This window comes from Dama dama, unplaced genomic scaffold, assembly GCF_033118175.1.
Source record: "Dama dama isolate Ldn47 unplaced genomic scaffold, ASM3311817v1 ptg000270l, whole genome shotgun sequence".
Lineage (NCBI taxonomy): Eukaryota > Metazoa > Chordata > Mammalia > Artiodactyla > Cervidae > Dama > Dama dama.
In genome coordinates, this window is record NW_026871048.1 from 455,793 (window position 1) to 479,120 (window position 23,328).

General features: G+C 41.1%; 1 pseudogene; it reads right to left on the bottom strand.

Moving 5' to 3' along the window:
• Positions 1 to 4,098: 4,098 nt before the first annotated feature.
• Positions 4,099 to 5,428, bottom strand: LOC133053781 (transcriptional adapter 3-like; annotated as a pseudogene).
• Positions 5,429 to 23,328: the final 17,900 nt, after the last annotated feature.

Here is a 23,328-nt window from a genome sequence, read left to right on the forward strand (position 1 = left end):
TCTTTATGACATCACATCACTGTATTCATGACATCTCATCCACTGTATTCATGACAACACACCCGCTATATATGACATCACATCCACTGTATATGACATCACATCAACTATACATGTGATATCACAGGCACTGTATCTATGACATCAGTCCCACTATGTTTATGACATCGTATCCACTATACCTGATATCACACACACTGTGTTAATGACAACACAACCACTATATATGACATCACACCCACTATACCTGACACCACATCCACTGTAACTGTGTCATCACACCAACTGTATCGATGATATCACAAAAACTGTATGTATGCCATCACACTCATTATATTTATGACATCATATGCACTACATATGACATCACATCCACTCTATGACATCAAACCACTGTATTTATGACATCACATCCACTGTATTCATGACATCACACCCACTACATATGACATCATATTCACTGTAAATGACTTCACAACAACTATACATGTGATGTCACAGGCACTGTATCTATGACATCAGTCCCACTATGTTTATGACATCATAACCACTATATATGATATCACACCCAATGTGTTAATGACAACAAAACCACTATATGTGACATCACACTCACTGAATCTGACATCACATCCACTATAACTGTGTCGTCACGCCAAATGTATCAATAGCACACCCACTGTATGTATGACATCACACCCACTATTGGATGACATCATATGCACTATATATGACATCACATCCACTCTTTATGACACCAAACTACTGTAGTTAGGACATCAAATCCACTGTATTCATGACCTCACATCCACTACATGTGACATCACATCCACTGTACATTAAAGAAAGTGAATTTGGTCAGTCACGTCCGAATCTTTGAGACCCCATGGACTGTAGCCTACCAGGCTCTTCCGTCCATGGGATTTTCCAGGCAAGAACACTGGAGTGGGTTGCCATTTCCTCCTCCAGGAGATCTTCCTGACCCAGGGATTGAACCCGAGTCTCCGGCATTGTAGGCAAACGCTTTATCATCTGAGCCACCAGGAATGTCTAAACACTGTGTATATGACATCATATCAAATATACATGTGACATCATAGCCACCGTATCTATGACATCACACACACTATATTTATGACATCATATCCACTGTATATACCATCACACTCCCTGTGTTTATGACAACAAAACCACTGGATCTGACATCACACCCACTGGATCTGACACCATTCTATATGTCATCACACACACAACATATGATATACACAGCATATGAAACCATGCCCAGTATAACTACTGTATAACACCCTCTGTATTTATGATATCACACCCACTGTTTTAATCACATCTAACCCACTATATTTATGACAAAATAGCCATTATATGGCAACACTTCTGTTGTATATGACATCACAACCACTATACATGTGACATCACATGCACTGTATCAATGACATCACACCCACTGTATACATGACATCACACTCAGCATACCTATGACATCACTTTCACTATACATGATATCACATCAACTGTTTATGACATCAAGCAACTGTATTTATGACATCACATTCGCTGTATTTATACCATGTCCACTATATATGACATCATATCCACTGTATCTGATATTACTTCCACTCTATCTATGACATCACACCCCTGTATTTATCACAAGACACCAATGACATGTGACATCACACTGACTCTATATGACATCACACATACAACATATGATATCTTATCCACTACATATGAAATCAAGCCCAGTATATTTATGATATCAGCCTAATGTATTTATGATACCACACCCACTGTATTTATGATGTCACATCCACTATTTGACATCATATATTCTATATATACCATCACATCCACTGTATAAGACATAACCCCCACTCTATTTGTGACAGCACTCCCACTATATCTGACATCACATCCTGTCTGTCTTTGACTTCAAAACCACAATATCTAGGAACACAACCACTATATCTGTGACATCACACCCACTCTATTTGTGACATCACACCCACAACATTTGACATCGCTCCCACTCTATATGACATCACACACAAAACACATGCTATTATTTTTATTAGTAGGAGGCTAATTCACAACATTTCAGTGGGTTTTGTCATACATTGATATGAATCAGCCATAGATTTACACGTATTCCCCATCCCGATCCCCCTTCCCACCTCCCTCTCCACCCGATTCCTCTGGGTCTTCCCAGTGCACCAGGCCCAAGCACTTGTCTCATGCATCCCACCTGGGCTGGTGATCTGATTCACCATAGATAGTATACATGCTGTTTTTTTTGAAACATCCCACCCTCACCTTCTCCCACAGAGTTCTAAAGTCTGTTCTGTATTTCTGTGTCTTTTTTTCTGGTTTGCATGTAGGGTTATCGTTACCATCTTTCTAAATTCCATATATATGTGTTAGTATGCTGTAATGTTCTTTATCTTTCTGGCTTACTTCACTCTGTATAATGGGCTCCAGTTTCATCCATCTCATTAGGACTGATTCAAATGAATTCTTTTTAATGGCTGAGGAATATTCCATGGTGTATATGTACCACAGCTTCCTTATCCATTCATCTGCTGATGGGCATCTAGGTTGCTTCCATGTCCTGGCTATTATAAACAGTGCTGCAATGAACATTGGGGTGCACGTGTCTCTTTCAGATCTGGTTTCCTCAGTGTGTATGCCCAGACGTGGGATTGCTGGCAGTTCTATTTCCAGTTTTTTAAGAAATCTCCACACTGTTTTCCATAGCGGCTGTACTAGTTTGCAGTCCCACCAACAGTGTAAGAGGGTTCCCTTTTCTCCACACCCTCTCCAGCATTTATTGCTTGTAGACTTTTAGATAGCAGCCATCCTGACTGGCGTGTAATGGTACCTCATTGTGGTTTTGATTTGCATTTCTCTGATAATGAGTGATGTTGAGCATCTTTTCATGTGTTTGTTAGCCATCTGTATGTCTTCTTTGGAGAAATGTCTATTTAGTTCTTTGGCCCATTTTTTGATTGGGTCATTTATTTTTCTGGAATTGAGCTGCAGGAGTTGCTTATATATTTTTGAGATTAATCCTTTGTGTGTTTCTTCATTTGCTATTATTTTCTCCCAATCTGAGGGCTGTCTTTTCACCTTACTTATAGTTTCCTTTGTAGTGCAAAAGCTTTTAAGTTTCATTAGGTCCCATTTGTTTAGTTTTGCTTTTATTTCCAATATTCTGGGAGGCGGCTCATAGAGGATCTTGCTGCGATTTATGTTGGAGAGTGTTTTGCCTATGTTCTCCTCTAGGAGTTTTATAGTTTCTGGTCTTACATTTAGATCTTTAATCCATTTTGAGTTTATTTTTAACACATGCTATCTTATCCACTACATATAACATCATGACCAGTAAAACTATGATATCCCACAAATTATATCTATGACATCACACAGACTGTATTGATGACCAAACATCCACTATATGTGATATTGCATCCACTGTATCTATGATTTCATCCACTATATGTGACATCACACCCACTATGTTTATGGCATCATATCCACTCTATATATGACATCACACAGACTATGTGTATGAGAACAGAACCTCTTTATCTAACATCACATCTACTGTATCTCTGTCATCACACCCACTGAATCGATGATATCATACCCACTGTACATATGACATCACAGCCACATATATATGACATCACATGCAGTATATATGACATACCATCCATTCTTTTTTATTTTTTTTTAAAAACCATGTTTCAGTCTCTTTGTTCTTAAGTCTGCACCTTACAAAACCACAAGGGATAAGTCCTTGAGGGTGAAAGGGGTGGAGAGGGGAGTGGGTGAGGATGACCCAGAAATGAAGCCCCCCTCTCATTTAGGGGACCAAGCAGAGACTGGGCCCCAGGCCAGCCCAGCAGGGCCTCTCATGTTCTGGCTGTATAGAGTTAGGCCAGAAGATGTCAGGGAAGGGCCCAGCCCCTAGAGACTGCTGCCATTTGACATTAGCTAGGCAGCCACAGGCTGAAGCTTCTGGAAGCCCAAAGGAAGTGTGCCTCCCCTTCCCAGGGCGGGGGAAGGCAGCCTGAGCAGGGGTGACAGCTACCCGTCCAGCAGCTTCAGGATGCTCTCACGCTCCTTCAGAGTCTTCCAAGCTTGGTCTTTCTCCTTCTTTGTGGGGGTCCGTTTCTTCTGCCGGGCAGCCATGATCTTGCGGAAGGCATCCATGACCTCATTGTCTGCCATGCGGACCCGCTGCCTCAGCTCCTGCCCACTCACTTCCTCCTTCGCCAGCCTCAGCAGGTCATGGTTCTTGGTGCGATTGTGGGCACTGAGCGCCTTCAGCTCAGCCTGCCGCTTGCGCAGCTCTGCCAGAACCTCGTCCTCCGAGTCCTCTACGGGGTGGTCCTCAGATTCCAGCAGACCCTGGGCGATCAGCTCCTCCTTGATTCGGCTCTCCAAGGACTTAGTATGTGGCACGCTGAAGGGCTTGTTCTGATTGCGGGGAGAGGTGCTTGCCCCATCCGCCCCCGATTCTTTCCCAGACATGTCTGGAATAGGAGAGTCCTCCATGGGGGAAATAATATTTTCCTCCACCAAGGCCTGCAGCAGGCGCTGTGTCAGGGCACCAAAGGGACACCCGTCTTCTGGCTGCTCATGCTGGGCCTCGGACTTCTTCAGCAGGGCATCCACATCTTTAGTGTCCAGTTCGGTCAGGGGCCCCATGAGGCCTTTCTTCTTGTCAGCCACGGCTGCTTCCCGGGCCCCGTCCTTCTGCTCCTCCAGCAGGTCCTCCTGTGCCCAGCACTGGGAGTAGTGCTTCCCCAGGGGCGGAATCTTGTAATGTTCAGCCTCATCTTCTGGGGGTTTCAGCAGCTCCTCTAGCGTGCGCACTTCCTCACTGGTGATATCAGCACAGTATGGCTCCACCGAAGCCCAGAATCTGTTGGGGGCGTCATTCTTGGGGATACGTGGCACATCAATTGGGTCATCAGTGAATTCATATTCCTGGATCTTGGGCTGAAGGTTTTTGGATTTGGGTCGCCCAGGGCCAGGGCCAGGCCCATGTCCCACATTCCCTTACAGTTTCTGCTTCTTGGGCTTCCCATGTTTGGGGGGAGCTCCAAGCTCATGGTCTCGACCCAGCTTCAGGAATCGTCGGTCACCTTTCTTATCCTGCCAGTCAGTGAGGATCTGGGTTTCAGCATCAAGCACCCGCAGGCGCCGGCTGGCAGAGGAGAGCAGGGTCTCAAGCTCCAGCTGCAGGGTGTCCAGCTCCTCGATGCCGATGCCGTCATCCTCAGACCACACCAAACCGCCGTGTAGTGGGGACAGACCTTCAGGTTGTCCACAGACTTGAAGTCGTGGAACTGCAAGGGGCAGTCCTTCAGCTCACTCATGCCTCAGGACAGGGGACCCGCCCTGGGATGGTCTGAGGATTTAGAGTTGATGCCAGCCAAGAGCTCAGTTCAGTGCCTCCTCCTTGCTGCCTCCAGCGGCCCCGAGGCCATGGGAGGGGCCATACAATCCATTCTTTATGAAATCATTCCTGTGTTTATGACTTCATATCCACGCTGTTCATGACATCACATCCACTATACATGTGAATCACAGCCATTATATGTGTGTCATCACAACAACTATTTTAGGACATCATATTCATTATATCTGACATCACACACAATGTGTGTATGACAACACAGCCACTATATCTGGCATCACATCCACTATATCTGACATCACATCGACTATATCTGTGTCATCACACCCACTGTAGAAATGATATCAAACCACTCTATTCATGACATCACACCCTTGTATATGATGTCACTTCCACTGATTATGACATCACATCGACTATACATGTGACAGCCACTGTAACTGTGACATCACTCCCATGATGTTTATAACATCCTATCCTCTATATATGACACCACACACACTCTGTGTATGAGAACACAACTATATCTGACATCACACCTACTATATATGATATCGCATCCTCTGTATCTGTGTCATCACACCCACTGTATTGATACCACACCCACTATATGTATGACAACATATGCACTATATATGGTATCATATTCATTCTCTATGATATCACACCACTGTATTTGTGACATCATGAGAGAGTCGATTCCTAGGCAGATTGATAAGAAGTCCAGGGGTCCCCAAGGACAGCCAAGGAGTGAGAGGTCTGGAATTCTCAAGGAGGAAGAAAGGACAGACATTTTTTTTTCCCCTCATTCCCTCTACATTCCTTAGGATTATATAACAATAATGTATCCTGCTTGAGGACAGTCTCTGGAAAAAACCTTCTGACTAATCCTGTTATCTTCAAATGTAAATTATGGGAATAGGGCTAGTGAGGTTTTAAAACCTCCAGACATTCTTTTGATTCATTTTAATAACTAATTTGAGAGTATGTAACGTCGTTGCTAACAGTAGCAACGGGGTACTGTTTCTGCCCCCTTCTGATGCCTATATCAGAAGCTTTCTCTATCCCCTTTATACTTAAATAAAACTTTACTACACAAAGCCTCTGAGTGATCAAGCCTAATCTCTGGAGGCTAAGAATCCCGGCATCTTTTCATGGTTCAGCAACAACCATTCTATCGCATCCACTGTATTCATGACATCACACCCTCAGTATATGACATCAAGTCCATTATATGATATCACACCCACTATACATGTCACATCACAGCCACTGCATCTATGACTTCACTACCACTATGTTTAGGACATGATGTCCACTCTTTGTGCCATCTCACACACTGTGAGTATGACAACACAGCCACTATGTGTGACATCACACCCACTGTATTGACATCAATCCATTGTATCTTTGTCACATACCCATTCTGTTGATGACATCACACCCACTCTACATATGACATCAGCCTGGTGTATGCATGACACCACATGCACTATACATGACATCACATTCAATGTTTACAACATCAAAACACAGTATTTATGACATCACACCCACTATATATGACATCACATCCACTGTATCTGTGTCATCACGCCAACTGTATCGATGTCACACCCACTGAATGTATGATATCATACTCTTGAATGACATCTTAGGCACTATATATGACATCCCATCCACTGTTTATGACACCACCTACTGTAGTTAGGACATGAAATCCACTGTATTCATGACATCAAATCCACTACATGTGACATCACATCCACTGTACATGAAAGAAAGTGAATTTGGTCAGTCACGTCCGAATCTTTGAGACCCCATGGACTGTAGCCTACCAGGCTCTTCCGTCCATGGGATTTTCCAGGCAAGAACACTGGAGTGGGTTGCCATTTCCTCCTCTGGGAGATCTTCCTGACCCAGGGATTGAACCCGTGTCTCCCCCATTGTAGGCAAACGCTTTATCATCTGAGCCACCAGGAAAGTCTAGACCCTGTGTATATGACATCATATCAAATATACATGTGACATCATAGCCACCGTATCTATGACGTCACACACACTATATTTATGACATCATATCCACTGTATATACCATCAGACTCCCTGTGTTTATGACAACAAAACCACTGGATCTGACATCACACCCACTGGATCTGACACCATTCTATATGTCATCACACACACAACATATGATATACACAGCATATGAAACCATGCCCAGTAGAACTACGATATAACACCCTCTGTTTTTATGATATCACACCCACTGTTTTAATCACATCTAACCCACTATATTTATGACAAAATAGCCACTATATGGCAACACTTCTGTTGAATATGACATCACAACCACTATACATGTGACATCACATGCACTGTATCAATGACATCACACCCACTGTATATATGACATCACACTCAGCATACCTATGACATCACTTTCACTATACATGACATCAGATCAACTGTTTATGACATCAAGCAACTGTATTTATGACATCACATTCACTGTATTTATACCACGTCCACTATATATGACATCATATCCAGTGTATCTGTGTCATCACAACCAGTGTATTGATAATATCACACGCACTGTATGGGTGACATCTTATGCACTATATATGGCATCCCATCCACTTTTTATGTTGTCACACTGCTGTATTTATGACATCACACCTCCTGTATTTAGGACAAAAGGCCACTATAAATGACATCACATGCATTGTATATGACATCACAGCCACTGTATCTATAACATCACACCCACTATGTTTATGACATCACAAGCATTATATCTGACATCACACACACTATATCTGACACCACATCAACTCTATGTGTCATCACACCCCCTCTTTGTATGACATCATATGCTCTATATATGACATCACACCCACTATGTTTATGACAACACAACCACTATATTTGACATCACAACCACTCTATCGGCTACTTCACACACACCATATCTATGATCACAGACACTGTACTGATGACATCACAACCACAGTATTTATGACATCTCGTCCACTGTATGACATCACACACATTTATAACATCACACTCACTATATATTTCCCATCCACTACATCTGTGACATCACACCCACCATATCTATGATCAAACCCACTGCATCAATGACATCACATCCACTCTATGTGACATCAATTCCAATGTGTATGACATAACATTGTCTATATATGTGACATCACACCCACCGTGTCTATGAGATTGCAACCATTATAACTATGGCGTCATACCCACTGTTATTAGGACATCACACCCAGCATATTTGTGATGTTGCACCCACCATAACTATGATGTCACACACTCTATGTCATCACACCCACTGAATTTATGACATCATACCCACTATATCTGCCATCACACCCACTGTATCTGTGACATCACAGCCACTCTATCAGTGGCATCACACCAACTGTATGTGACATCATATCCACTGTATCTGATATCACTTCCACTCTATCTATGACATCACACCCCTGTATTTATCACAAGATACCAACTACATGTGACATCACCCTGACTCTATATGACATCACACATACAACATATGATATCTTATCCACTACATATGAAATCAATCCCAGTATATTTATGATATCAGCCTAATGTATTTATGATACCACACCCACTGTATTTATGATGTTACATCCACTATTTGACATCATATATTCTATATATACCATCACATCCACTGAATAAGACATAACCCCCACTCTATTTGTGACAGCACTCCCACTATATCTGACATCACATCCTGTCTGTCTTTGACTTCAAAACCACAATATCTATGAACACAACCACTATATCTGTGACATCACACCCACAACATTTGACATCGCTCCCACTGTATATGACATCACACACAAAACCCATGCTATTTTTTTTTATTAGTTGGAGGCTAATTACTTCACAACATTTCAGTGGGTTTTGTCATACATTGATATGAATCAGCCATAGATTTACACGTATTCCCCATCCCGATCCCCCCTCCCAACTCCCTCTCCACCCGATTCCTCTGGGTCTTCCCAGTGCACCAGGCCCGAGCACTTGTCTCATGCATGCCACCTGGGCTGATGATCTGTTTCACCATAGATAGTATACATGCTGTTCTTTTGAAATATCCCACCCTCACCTTCTCCCACAGAGTTCAAAAGTCTGTTCTGTATTTCTGTGTCTCTTTTTCTCTTTTGCATATAGGGTTATCGTTACCATCTTTCTAAATTCCATATATATGTGTTAGTATGCTGTAAAGTTCTTTATCTTTCTGGCTTACTTCACTCTGTATAATGGGCTCCAGTTTCATCCATCTCATTAGGACTGATTCAAATGAATTCTTTTTAACGGCTGAGGAATATTCCATGGTGTATATGTACCACAGCTTCCTTATCCATTCATCTGCTGATGGGCATCTAGGTTGCTTCCATGTCCTGGCTATTATAAACAGTGCTGCAATGAACATTGGGGTGCACGTGTCTCTTTCAGATCTGGTTTCCTCAGTGTGTATGCCCAGAAGTGGGATTGCTGGGTCATATGGCACTTCTATTTCCAGTTTTTTAAGAAATCTCCACACTGTTTTCCATAGCGGCTGTACTAGTTTGCATTCCCACCAACAGTGTAAGAGGGTTCCCTTTTCTCCACACCCTCTCCAGTATTTATTGCTTGTAGACTTTTGGATAGCAGCCATCCTGACTGGCGTGTAATGGTACCTCACTGTGGTTTTGATTTGCATTTCTCTGATAATGAGCAATGTTGAGCATCTTTTCATGTGTTTGTTAGCCATCTGTATGTCTTCTTTGGAGAAATGTCTGTTTAGTTCTTTGGCCCATTTTTTGATTGGGTCATTTATTTTTCTGGAATTGAGCTGCAGGAGTTGCTTGTATATTTTTGAGATTAATCCTTTGTGTGTTTCTTCATTTGCTATTATTTTCTCCCAATCTGAGGGCTGTCTTTTCACCTTACTTATAGTTTCCTTTGTAGTGCAAAAGCTTTTAAGTTTCATTAGGTCCCATTTGTTTAGTTTTGCTTTTATTTCCAATATTCTGGGAGGTGGGTCATAGAGGATCTTGCTGTGATTTATGTCGGAGAGTGTTTTGCCTATGTTCCCCTCTAGGAGTTTTATATTTTCTGGTCTTACATTTAGATCTTTAATCCATTTTGAGTTTATTTTTAACACATGCTATCTTGTCCACTACATATAACATCATGACCAGTAAAACTATGATATCCCACAAATTATATCTATGACATCACACAGACTGTATTGATGACCAAACATCCACTATATGTGATATTGCATCCACTGTATCTATGATTTCATCCACTATATGTGACATCACACCCACTATGTTTATGGCATCATATCCACTCTATATATGACATCACACAGACTATGTGTATGAGAACAGAACCTCTTTATCTAACATCACATCTACTGTATCTCTGTCATCACACCCACTGAATCGATGATATCATACCCACTGTACATATGACATCACAGCCACATATATATGACATCACATGCAGTATATATGACATAATATCCATTCTTTATGAAATCATTCCTGTGTGTATGACTTCATATCCACGCTATTCATGACATCACATCCACTATACATGTGAATCACAGCCATTATATGTGTGTCATCACAACAACTATTTTAGGACATCATATTCATTATATCTGACATCACACACAATGTGTGTGTGACAACACAGCCACTATATCTGGCATCACATCCACTATATCTGACATCACATCGACTGTATCTGTGTCATCACACCCACTGTATAAATGACATCACACCACTCTATTCATGACATCACACCCTTGTATATGATGTCACTTCCACTGATTATGACATCACATCGACTATACATGTAACAGCCACTGTAACTGTGACATCACTCCCATGATGTTTATAACATCATATCCTCTATATATGACACCATACACACTCTGTGTATGAGAACACAACTATATCTGACATCACACATACTATATCTGATATCACATCCTCTGTATCTGTGTCATCACACCCACTGTATTGATATCACACCCACTATATGTATGACAACATATGCACTATATATGGTATCATATTCATTCTCTATGATATCACACCACTGTATTTGTGACATCATGAGAGTGTTGATTCCTAGGTAGATTGATAAGAAGTCCAGGGGTCCCCAAGGAGAGCCAAGGAGAGAGAGAGGTCTGGAATTCTCAAGGAGGAAGAAAAGACAGACCTTTTTTTTCCCCCTCATTCCCTCTACATTCCTTAGGATTATATAACAATAATGTATGCTGCTTGAGGACAGTCTCTGAAAAAACCTTCTGACTAATCCTGTTATCTTCAAATGTAAATTATGGGAATAGGGCTAGTGAGGTTTTAAAACCTCCAGACATTCTTTTGATTCATTTTAATAACTAATTTGAGAGTATGTAACGTCGTTGCTAACAGTAGCAACGGGGTACTGTTTCTGCCCCCTTCTGATGCCTATATCAGAAGCTTTCTCTATCCCCTTTATACTTAAATAAAACTTTACTACACAAAGCCTCTGAGTGATCAAGCCTAATCTCTGGAGGCTAAGAATCCCGGCATCTTTTCATGGTTCAGCAACAACCATTCTATCGCATCCACTGTATTCATGACATCACACCCTCAGTATATGACATCAAGTCCATTATATGATATCACACCCACTATACATGTCACATCACAGCCACTGCATCTATGACTTCACTACCACTATGTTTAGGACATGATGTCCACTCTTTGTGCCATCTCACACACTGTGAGTATGACAACACAGCCACTATGTGTGACATCACACCCACTGTATTGACATCAATCCATTGTATCTTTGTCACATACCCATTCTGTTGATGACATCACACCCACTCTACATATGACATCAGCCTGGTGTATGCATGACACCACATGCACTATACATGACATCACATTCAATGTTTACAACATCAAAACACAGTATTTATGACATCACACCCACTATATATGACATCACATCCACTGTATCTGTGTCATCACGCCAACTGTATCGATGTCACACCCACTGAATGTATGATATCATACTCTTGAATGACATCTTAGGCACTATATATGACATCCCATCCACTGTTTATGACACCACCTACTGTAGTTAGGACATGAAATCCACTGTATTCATGACATCAAATCCACTACATGTGACATCACATCCACTGTACATGAAAGAAAGTGAATTTGGTCAGTCACGTCCGAATCTTTGAGACCCCATGGACTGTAGCCTACCAGGCTCTTCCGTCCATGGGATTTTCCAGGCAAGAACACTGGAGTGGGTTGCCATTTCCTCCTCTGGGAGATCTTCCTGACCCAGGGATTGAACCCGTGTCTCCCCCATTGTAGGCAAACGCTTTATCATCTGAGCCACCAGGAAAGTCTAGACCCTGTGTATATGACATCATATCAAATATACATGTGACATCATAGCCACCGTATCTATGACGTCACACACACTATATTTATGACATCATATCCACTGTATATACCATCAGACTCCCTGTGTTTATGACAACAAAACCACTGGATCTGACATCACACCCACTGGATCTGACACCATTCTATATGTCATCACACACACAACATATGATATACACAGCATATGAAACCATGCCCAGTAGAACTATGATATAACACCCTCTGTTTTTATGATATCACACCCACTGTTTTAATCACATCTAACCCACTATATTTATGACAAAATAGCCACTATATGGCAACACTTCTGTTGAATATGACATCACAACCACTATACATGTGACATCACATGCACTGTATCAATGACATCACACCCACTGTATATATGACATCACACTCAGCATACCTATGACATCACTTTCACTATACATGACATCAGATCAACTGTTTATGACATCAAGCAACTGTATTTATGACATCACATTCACTGTATTTATACCACGTCCACTATATATGACATCATATCCAGTGTATCTGTGTCATCACAACCAGTGTATTGATAATATCACACGCACTGTATGGGTGACATCTTATGCACTATATATGGCATCCCATCCACTTTTTATGTTGTCACACTGCTGTATTTATGACATCACACCTCCTGTATTTAGGACAAAAGGCCACTATAAATGACATCACATGCATTGTATATGACATCACAGCCACTGTATCTATAACATCACACCCACTATGTTTATGACATCACAAGCATTATATCTGACATCACACACACTATATCTGACACCACATCAACTCTATGTGTCATCACACCCCCTCTTTGTATGACATCATATGCTCTATATATGACATCACACCCACTATGTTTATGACAACACAACCACTATATTTGACATCACAACCACTCTATCGGCTACTTCACACACACCATATCTATGATCACAGACACTGTACTGATGACATCACAACCACAGTATTTATGACATCTCGTCCACTGTATGACATCACACACATTTATAACATCACACTCACTATATATTTCCCATCCACTACATCTGTGACATCACACCCACCATATCTATGATCAAACCCACTGCATCAATGACATCACATCCACTCTATGTGACATCAATTCCAATGTGTATGACATAACATTGTCTATATATGTGACATCACACCCACCGTGTCTATGAGATTGCAACCATTATAACTATGGCGTCATACCCACTGTTATTAGGACATCACACCCAGCATATTTGTGATGTTGCACCCACCATAACTATGATGTCACACACTCTATGTCATCACACCCACTGAATTTATGACATCATACCCACTATATCTGCCATCACACCCACTGTATCTGTGACATCACAGCCACTCTATCAGTGGCATCACACCAACTGTATGTGACATCATATCCACTGTATCTGATATCACTTCCACTCTATCTATGACATCACACCCCTGTATTTATCACAAGATACCAACTACATGTGACATCACCCTGACTCTATATGACATCACACATACAACATATGATATCTTATCCACTACATATGAAATCAATCCCAGTATATTTATGATATCAGCCTAATGTATTTATGATACCACACCCACTGTATTTATGATGTTACATCCACTATTTGACATCATATATTCTATATATACCATCACATCCACTGAATAAGACATAACCCCCACTCTATTTGTGACAGCACTCCCACTATATCTGACATCACATCCTGTCTGTCTTTGACTTCAAAACCACAATATCTATGAACACAACCACTATATCTGTGACATCACACCCACAACATTTGACATCGCTCCCACTGTATATGACATCACACACAAAACCCATGCTATTTTTTTTTATTAGTTGGAGGCTAATTACTTCACAACATTTCAGTGGGTTTTGTCATACATTGATATGAATCAGCCATAGATTTACACGTATTCCCCATCCCGATCCCCCCTCCCAACTCCCTCTCCACCCGATTCCTCTGGGTCTTCCCAGTGCACCAGGCCCGAGCACTTGTCTCATGCATGCCACCTGGGCTGATGATCTGTTTCACCATAGATAGTATACATGCTGTTCTTTTGAAATATCCCACCCTCACCTTCTCCCACAGAGTTCAAAAGTCTGTTCTGTATTTCTGTGTCTCTTTTTCTCTTTTGCATATAGGGTTATCGTTACCATCTTTCTAAATTCCATATATATGTGTTAGTATGCTGTAAAGTTCTTTATCTTTCTGGCTTACTTCACTCTGTATAATGGGCTCCAGTTTCATCCATCTCATTAGGACTGATTCAAATGAATTCTTTTTAATGGCTGAGGAATATTCCATGGTGTATATGTACCACAGCTTCCTTATCCATTCATCTGCTGATGGGCATCTAGGTTGCTTCCATGTCCTGGCTATTATAAACAGTGCTGCAATGAACATTGGGGTGCACGTGTCTCTTTCAGATCTGGTTTCCTCAGTGTGTATGCCCAGAAGTGGGATTGCTGGGTCATATGGCACTTCTATTTCCAGTTTTTTAAGAAATCTCCACACTGTTTTCCATAGCGGCTGTACTAGTTTGCATTCCCACCAACAGTGTAAGAGGGTTCCCTTTTCTCCACACCCTCTCCAGTATTTATTGCTTGTAGACTTTTGGATAGCAGCCATCCTGACTGGCGTGTAATGGTACCTCACTGTGGTTTTGATTTGCATTTCTCTGATAATGAGCAATGTTGAGCATCTTTTCATGTGTTTGTTAGCCATCTGTATGTCTTCTTTGGAGAAATGTCTGTTTAGTTCTTTGGCCCATTTTTTGATTGGGTCATTTATTTTTCTGGAATTGAGCTGCAGGAGTTGCTTGTATATTTTTGAGATTAATCCTTTGTGTGTTTCTTCATTTGCTATTATTTTCTCCCAATCTGAGGGCTGTCTTTTCACCTTACTTATAGTTTCCTTTGTAGTGCAAAAGCTTTTAAGTTTCATTAGGTCCCATTTGTTTAGTTTTGCTTTTATTTCCAATATTCTGGGAGGTGGGTCATAGAGGATCTTGCTGTGATTTATGTCGGAGAGTGTTTTGCCTATGTTCCCCTCTAGGAGTTTTATATTTTCTGGTCTTACATTTAGATCTTTAATCCATTTTGAGTTTATTTTTAACACATGCTATCTTGTCCACTACATATAACATCATGACCAGTAAAACTATGATATCCCACAAATTATATCTATGACATCACACAGACTGTATTGATGACCAAACATCCACTATATGTGATATTGCATCCACTGTATCTATGATTTCATCCACTATATGTGACATCACACCCACTATGTTTATGGCATCATATCCACTCTATATATGACATCACACAGACTATGTGTATGAGAACAGAACCTCTTTATCTAACATCACATCTACTGTATCTCTGTCATCACACCCACTGAATCGATGATATCATACCCACTGTACATATGACATCACAGCCACATATATATGACATCACATGCAGTATATATGACATAATATCCATTCTTTATGAAATCATTCCTGTGTGTATGACTTCATATCCACGCTATTCATGACATCACATCCACTATACATGTGAATCACAGCCATTATATGTGTGTCATCACAACAACTATTTTAGGACATCATATTCATTATATCTGACATCACACACAATGTGTGTGTGACAACACAGCCACTATATCTGGCATCACATCCACTATATCTGACATCACATCGACTGTATCTGTGTCATCACACCCACTGTATAAATGACATCACACCACTCTATTCATGACATCACACCCTTGTATATGATGTCACTTCCACTGATTATGACATCACATCGACTATACATGTAACAGCCACTGTAACTGTGACATCACTCCCATGATGTTTATAACATCATATCCTCTATATATGACACCATACACACTCTGTGTATGAGAACACAACTATATCTGACATCACACATACTATATCTGATATCACATCCTCTGTATCTGTGTCATCACACCCACTGTATTGATATCACACCCACTATATGTATGACAACATATGCACTATATATGGTATCATATTCATTCTCTATGATATCACACCACTGTATTTGTGACATCATGAGAGTGTTGATTCCTAGGTAGATTGATAAGAAGTCCAGGGGTCCCCAAGGAGAGCCAAGGAGAGAGAGAGGTCTGGAATTCTCAAGGAGGAAGAAAAGACAGACCTTTTTTTTCCCCCTCATTCCCTCTACATTCCTTAGGATTATATAACAATAATGTATGCTGCTTGAGGACAGTCTCTGAAAAAACCTTCTGACTAATCCTGTTATCTTCAAATGTAAATTATGGGAGTAGGTCTAGTGAGGTCTTTAAAACCTCCAGACATTCTTTTGATTCATTTTAATAACTAATTTGAGAGTATATAACTTCGTTGCTAACAGTAGCAAGGGGGTACTCTTTCTGCCCCCTTCTGATGCCTATATCAGAGGCTTTCTCTATCTCCTTTATACTTTAATAAAAGTTTATCACACATAACCTCTGAGCGATCAAGCCTAATCTCTGGAGTCTTAGAATCCCGGCATCTTTTCGTGGCTCAGTAACAACCATTGTATCGTATCCACTGTATTCATGACATCACACCCTCAATATATGACATCAAGTCCATTATATGATATCACACCCACTATACATGTCACCTCACAGCCACTGCATCTATGACTTCACAACCACTATGTTTAGGACATGATGTCCTCTATATGTGCCATTTCACACACTTTGAGTATGACAACACAGCCACTATGTGTGACATCACACCCACTGTATCTGACACCAATCCATTGTATCTTTGTCATCATACCCATTCTGTTGATGACATCACACCCACTCTATATATGACATCAGTCTGGTGTATGCATGACCCCACATGCACTATACATGACATCACATTCAATCTTTACCACCTCAAAACATAGTATTTATGACTCACACCCACTATATATGACATCACAACCACTGTATCTGTGTCATCACACCCACTGTATAAGTGACATCACACCACTTTATTCATGACATCACATCCCCCTATATATGGTATCACTTCCACTGATTATGGCATCACATCAACCATAAATATGACAGCCACTGTAACTATGACATCAGTCCCACTATGTTTATGACATCATAACCACTCTATGTGACATCATAGACTCTGTGTATGAGAACACAACAGCTATATCTGACATCACATCCACTGTATCTGTCTCATCACACCCTCTCTATCGATGATATAACACCCAGTATATGTATGCATCATATGCACTCTAAGTGTAAGTAAGTGTGTTGTTGCTCAGTCATGCCTGATTCTTTGTGATCCTGTGGACTGTAGCCCACCAGGCTCCTCTGTCCATGGGATTCTTCAGGCAAGAACATTGGCGGGGGTTGCCACTTCCTTCTCCAAATGCACTATATATGATATCAAGTCCACTCTTTATGACATCACACCACAGTATTTATGACATCACATCCACTGTATTCATGACATCACAGCCACTAGATATGAATTCACAACAAATGTATATGACATCACATCTTCTATACATGTGACATTGCATCCTCTGTATCTGTGTCATAACACTCATTCTATTTGTGTAATCACACACACTCTATCTATGACATCACCCTGAGTGTATATATGACATCCTGTGCACTCTACCCGAGATCACATTCACTCTTTAACATCAAACCACAGTATTTATGAAATTATACCCACCATAACTGACATCAGATCCACTGTATCTGTGTCATCACACCCACTCTATTGATCATGTCATACCCATTGTATGTAATACATCACTGCCAGTATGTGTAAGACATCCTAGGCACTATATATGGCATCACACCCACTCTTTATGATATCACTCCACTGTATTTATAACATCACATCCACTGTGTTCATGACATTACACCCACTATATATGACATCACATCCACTATACATGTGACATCACAGCCACTAGATCTATGACATTACACCATGTTATGACATCATATCCACTTTATATGACATCACCCACACTGTCTGTATGAGAAAACAACAATTATATCTGACATCACACACATGGTATCTCATACCATGGTATGATCCCATTGCCGTTTACTTTGTTGTTTTGGGTGCAAGTTTATACACCGTTTCTGTATTTCCTGTCTCAAGAAGATTCTTAGCATTTGTTGAATAGCTGGTTTGGTGGTGCTGAATTATCTCAGCTTTTGCTTGTCTGAAGAGCTTTGATTTCTCCTTCATATTTGAATGAGATTCTTGCTGGGTACAGTAATCTGGGTTGTAGGTTTTTCTCTTTCATCACTTTAAGTATGTCCTGCCATTCCCGTCTGGCCTGAAGTGTTTCTATTGAAAGATCAGCTGTTATCCTTGTGGGAATCCCCTTGTGAGTTATTTGGTTTTTTTTCACTTGCTGCTTTTAATATTTGTTCTTTGTGTTTGATCTTCGTTAATTAGACTAATTCGTGTCTTGGGGTGTTTTCGCCTTGGGTTTATCCTCTTTGGGACTGTCTGGGTTTCTTGGACTTGGGTGACTGTTTCCTTCCCATTTTAGGGAAGTTTTCAACTATTATCTCTTCAAATATTTTCTCATGGCCTTTCTTTTTGTGTTCTTCTTCTGGGACTCCTATGGTTCGAATGTTGGGGCTTTTAGCATTGTCCCAGAGGTCCCTGAGGTTGTCCTCATTTCTTTTAATTCTTTTTTCTTTTTTCCTCTCTGCTTCATTTATTTCTACCATTCTATCTTCTACCTCACTCATCCTATCTCCTGCCTCCATTATTCTACTGTTGGTTCCCTCCAGAGTGTTTTTGATCTCATTTATGACATTATTCATTATTGACTGACTCTTCTTTATGTCTTCTAGGTCCTTGTTAAACATTTCTTGCATCTTCTCAATCCTTGTCTCCAGGCTATTTATCTGTAACTCCATTTTGTGTTCAAGATTTTGGATCATTTTTACTATCATTATTATGAATTCTTTTTCAGGTAGACTCCCTATCTCCTCCTCTTTGGTTTGGTTTGGTGGGCATTTATCCTGTTCCTTTACCTGCTGTGTATTCCTCTGCCTTTTTGTCTTGTTTACATTGCTGTGTTTGGGGTGGCCTTTCTGTATTTTGGCAGTTTGTGGTTCCTCTTTATTGTGGAGGTTCCTCCCTATGGGTGGGGTTGGACAGGTGGCTTGTCAAGGTTTCCTGGTTAGGGAAGCTTGTGTCAGTGTTCTGGTGGGTGGAGCTGGATTTCTTCTTTCTGGAGTACAATGCAGTGCCTAGTAGTGAGTTCTGACATGTCTGTGGGTTTGGTGTGACTTTGGGCAGCCTGTATATTGAAGCTCAGGGCTATGTACCTGTGTTGCTAGAGAATTCACGTGGTATGTCTTTCTCTGAAACTTTTTGGCTCTTGGGTGGTGCTTGGTTTCAGTGAACGTATGGAGGCTTTTGGATGAGGTCTTATCGATTAATGTTCCCTGGGGTCAGGAGTTCTCTGCTGTTCTCAGGTTTTGGGCTTAAGCCTCCTGCCTCTGGTTTTCAGTCTTATTCATACAGTAGCCTCAAGACTTCTCCATCCACACAGCACTGATGATAAAACATCTAGGTTAATGGTGAAAATATTCTCCACAGGGAGGGACACCCAGAGTGTTTCACAGAGTTACATGGAGAAGAGAAGAGGAAGGAGGGAGATGGAGGTGACCAGGAGGACAAGAGGGGCAATCAAAAAGGGCGAGCACAAGTTAGCTAGTAATCAATTTCCTATGTGCTCTCCACAGTCTGGAACCCTCAGAGAGGTTCACAGAGTTACATAGAGAAGACAAGAGGGAGGAAGGAGATAGAGCTGACCAGGAGGGGAAGACGGGGGATCAAAAGGAAAGAGACAGATCTAGGCAATAATCAGGTCCTTAAGTTTTCTCCACAGCCCGGAACACACACAGAAATTCACAGAGTTGGGTAAAGAAGAGAAGTGGGGAAGGAGCAGATAGAGGTGACCTGGGGGAGAAAAAGGAGAGTCAAAAGGGGGAGAGAGTAATCAAGCCAGTAATCACACTCCTACGTAAAATTGGGCACTGAAGATTGGATTCTTAAAGGTACAAAATGGATAACAAATACTAGAAAGCAAAGATTAAAAATCTACAGTAGAGGTTAGGCTCTCAAAAATACATTATAAAAAAACAAAACAAAATCACAAAATTATTTAAAATATATATATGAAGTTTGCTTTACAAAAATAAATGAAAAAATATAGGGTCTTTTTTGAAAGGTAATAATAGGTTATAAAAATAAAAATTAAAGGAGTAATAGAGGACTTAAAATTTTTTTAAAAATTAAAAACAATTTTTAAAATGATAATAGTAAAAATATATCTAGGAATTTCTCTGGAGCTGTTGTGGGCAGTATGGTGTCAATTAATTTTCAGATAGTTCCTTGATCCGGCTTATACTTCTCAAGATCTATAGGCCCCTTCCTAACTACATCCTAGGTCCATCCTAACTACAGGGTTTTAATCTGTTGCACCTGTCACTTCCAAAGCAGTTCCCTCTGTTTACTTTGGCTTCTTCTGTTTTCAGGCTTCTTCAGTGTCTAATTCTCACCCTGACACAAGGCGGTGAAGGTGGTCCCTTATTTAGGCTCACTTCTTCAGTGTGCTGTGGGGAGGAAGGAACACTGCAAACAAATACCAGTGGCATGTGTGGGGAGTGCTTGCAGTGTTTCGGCCACACTGGGTTTGCCCCCACTCAGGGCGTGTATGCTTTGCCAGTCTACACTGCTCAGGCTCCAGGTTGCTCTGCAGGGGAATTGTCTAAAGTGGGCCCTTGGTTGCGTGCACTTCCTACGTCTAAGCCACACAAATTCAGGTTCTTGGGTACTCCTCAAAGGCGCAGATTCAGTTGGGCCTGCGTTTTGTGCTGTTCCAAGGTCTGAGCAACTCTGGCGACCAGGTGCTTGGCGACCAAACTCTCCCCAGGTGGGGGGTACGACTTACCACCTCCCCAGTCCCAGCCACTTGGTTTCCTGGATGGCAGCTGGTGCGCCGTCTCAAGTGTTCCATGTGTCTCTTCTGGGGAGCTGATCTCTGACTGCGACTATATCTATGATAGCACACACTCTGTTTATGACATCACCTCTACTATATGTGCGTATGAGAACACAACCACTATATCTGAAGTCACAGAGAGTATGTCTGATATCACACCCACTCTATCTTTGTCATCACACCCAGTATATGTATGACATCACTCCCAACATATGTGTGACCTCATATGCACTATATACGGCATCACACCCACTCTTTATGGCATCAAACCACTGTATTTATGACATCACATCCACAGTGTTCATTACATTGCACCAAATAGGTATGACATCACATCCTCTGTTTATGACATCATATTGACTATACATGTGACAACACAACCACTGCATCTATGACAGCACACCTCCTATAATTATGATGTCATGCCCACTATATGTGACATCACACACACTATGTATGAGAACACAGCAACTATATCTGACAACACACCCACAATATCTGATATCACATCTACCGTATCAGTGTCATCACACCCTCAATATCTCACATCAAATCTACTGTATCAGTGTCATCACTACCTCTGTATGCATGACATCACACCAACTATCTCTATGGCATCATATGCAGTGTACATGACATCACATCTACCATTCATTTCATTCCACCACTGTATTTATGACATCACATCCACTGTATTCAATACATCACACCCAATATATAGGAAGTCACATCAACTGTATATCATATCATATCTTATGTACACGTGACATCGCATCCACTGTATGCGTCATCACACCCACTGTGTTTATTACATCATGTCCACTGCACGTGACATTACGCACACTGTGTGTGAGAACACAGCAACTATATCTGACATCACACCCACAATATCTGACATCACATCTACCGAATCAGTGTCATCACAACCACTGTATGCATGACATCACACCAGCTATCTGTATGGCATCATATGTAGTGTATATGACATCGCATCTACCATTTATTACATTCCACAACTGTATTTATGACATCACATCCACTGTATATGTATATGTATATGTATATGTATGACATCACTCCCAACATATGTGTGACCTCATTTGCACTATATATGACATCACACCCACTCTTTATGACATCACGCCACTGTGCTCATTACATTGCACCCAGTAGGTAGGACATCACATCCTCTGTTTATGACATCATATTGACTATACATGTGACAACACAGCCACTGCATCTATGACAGCACACCT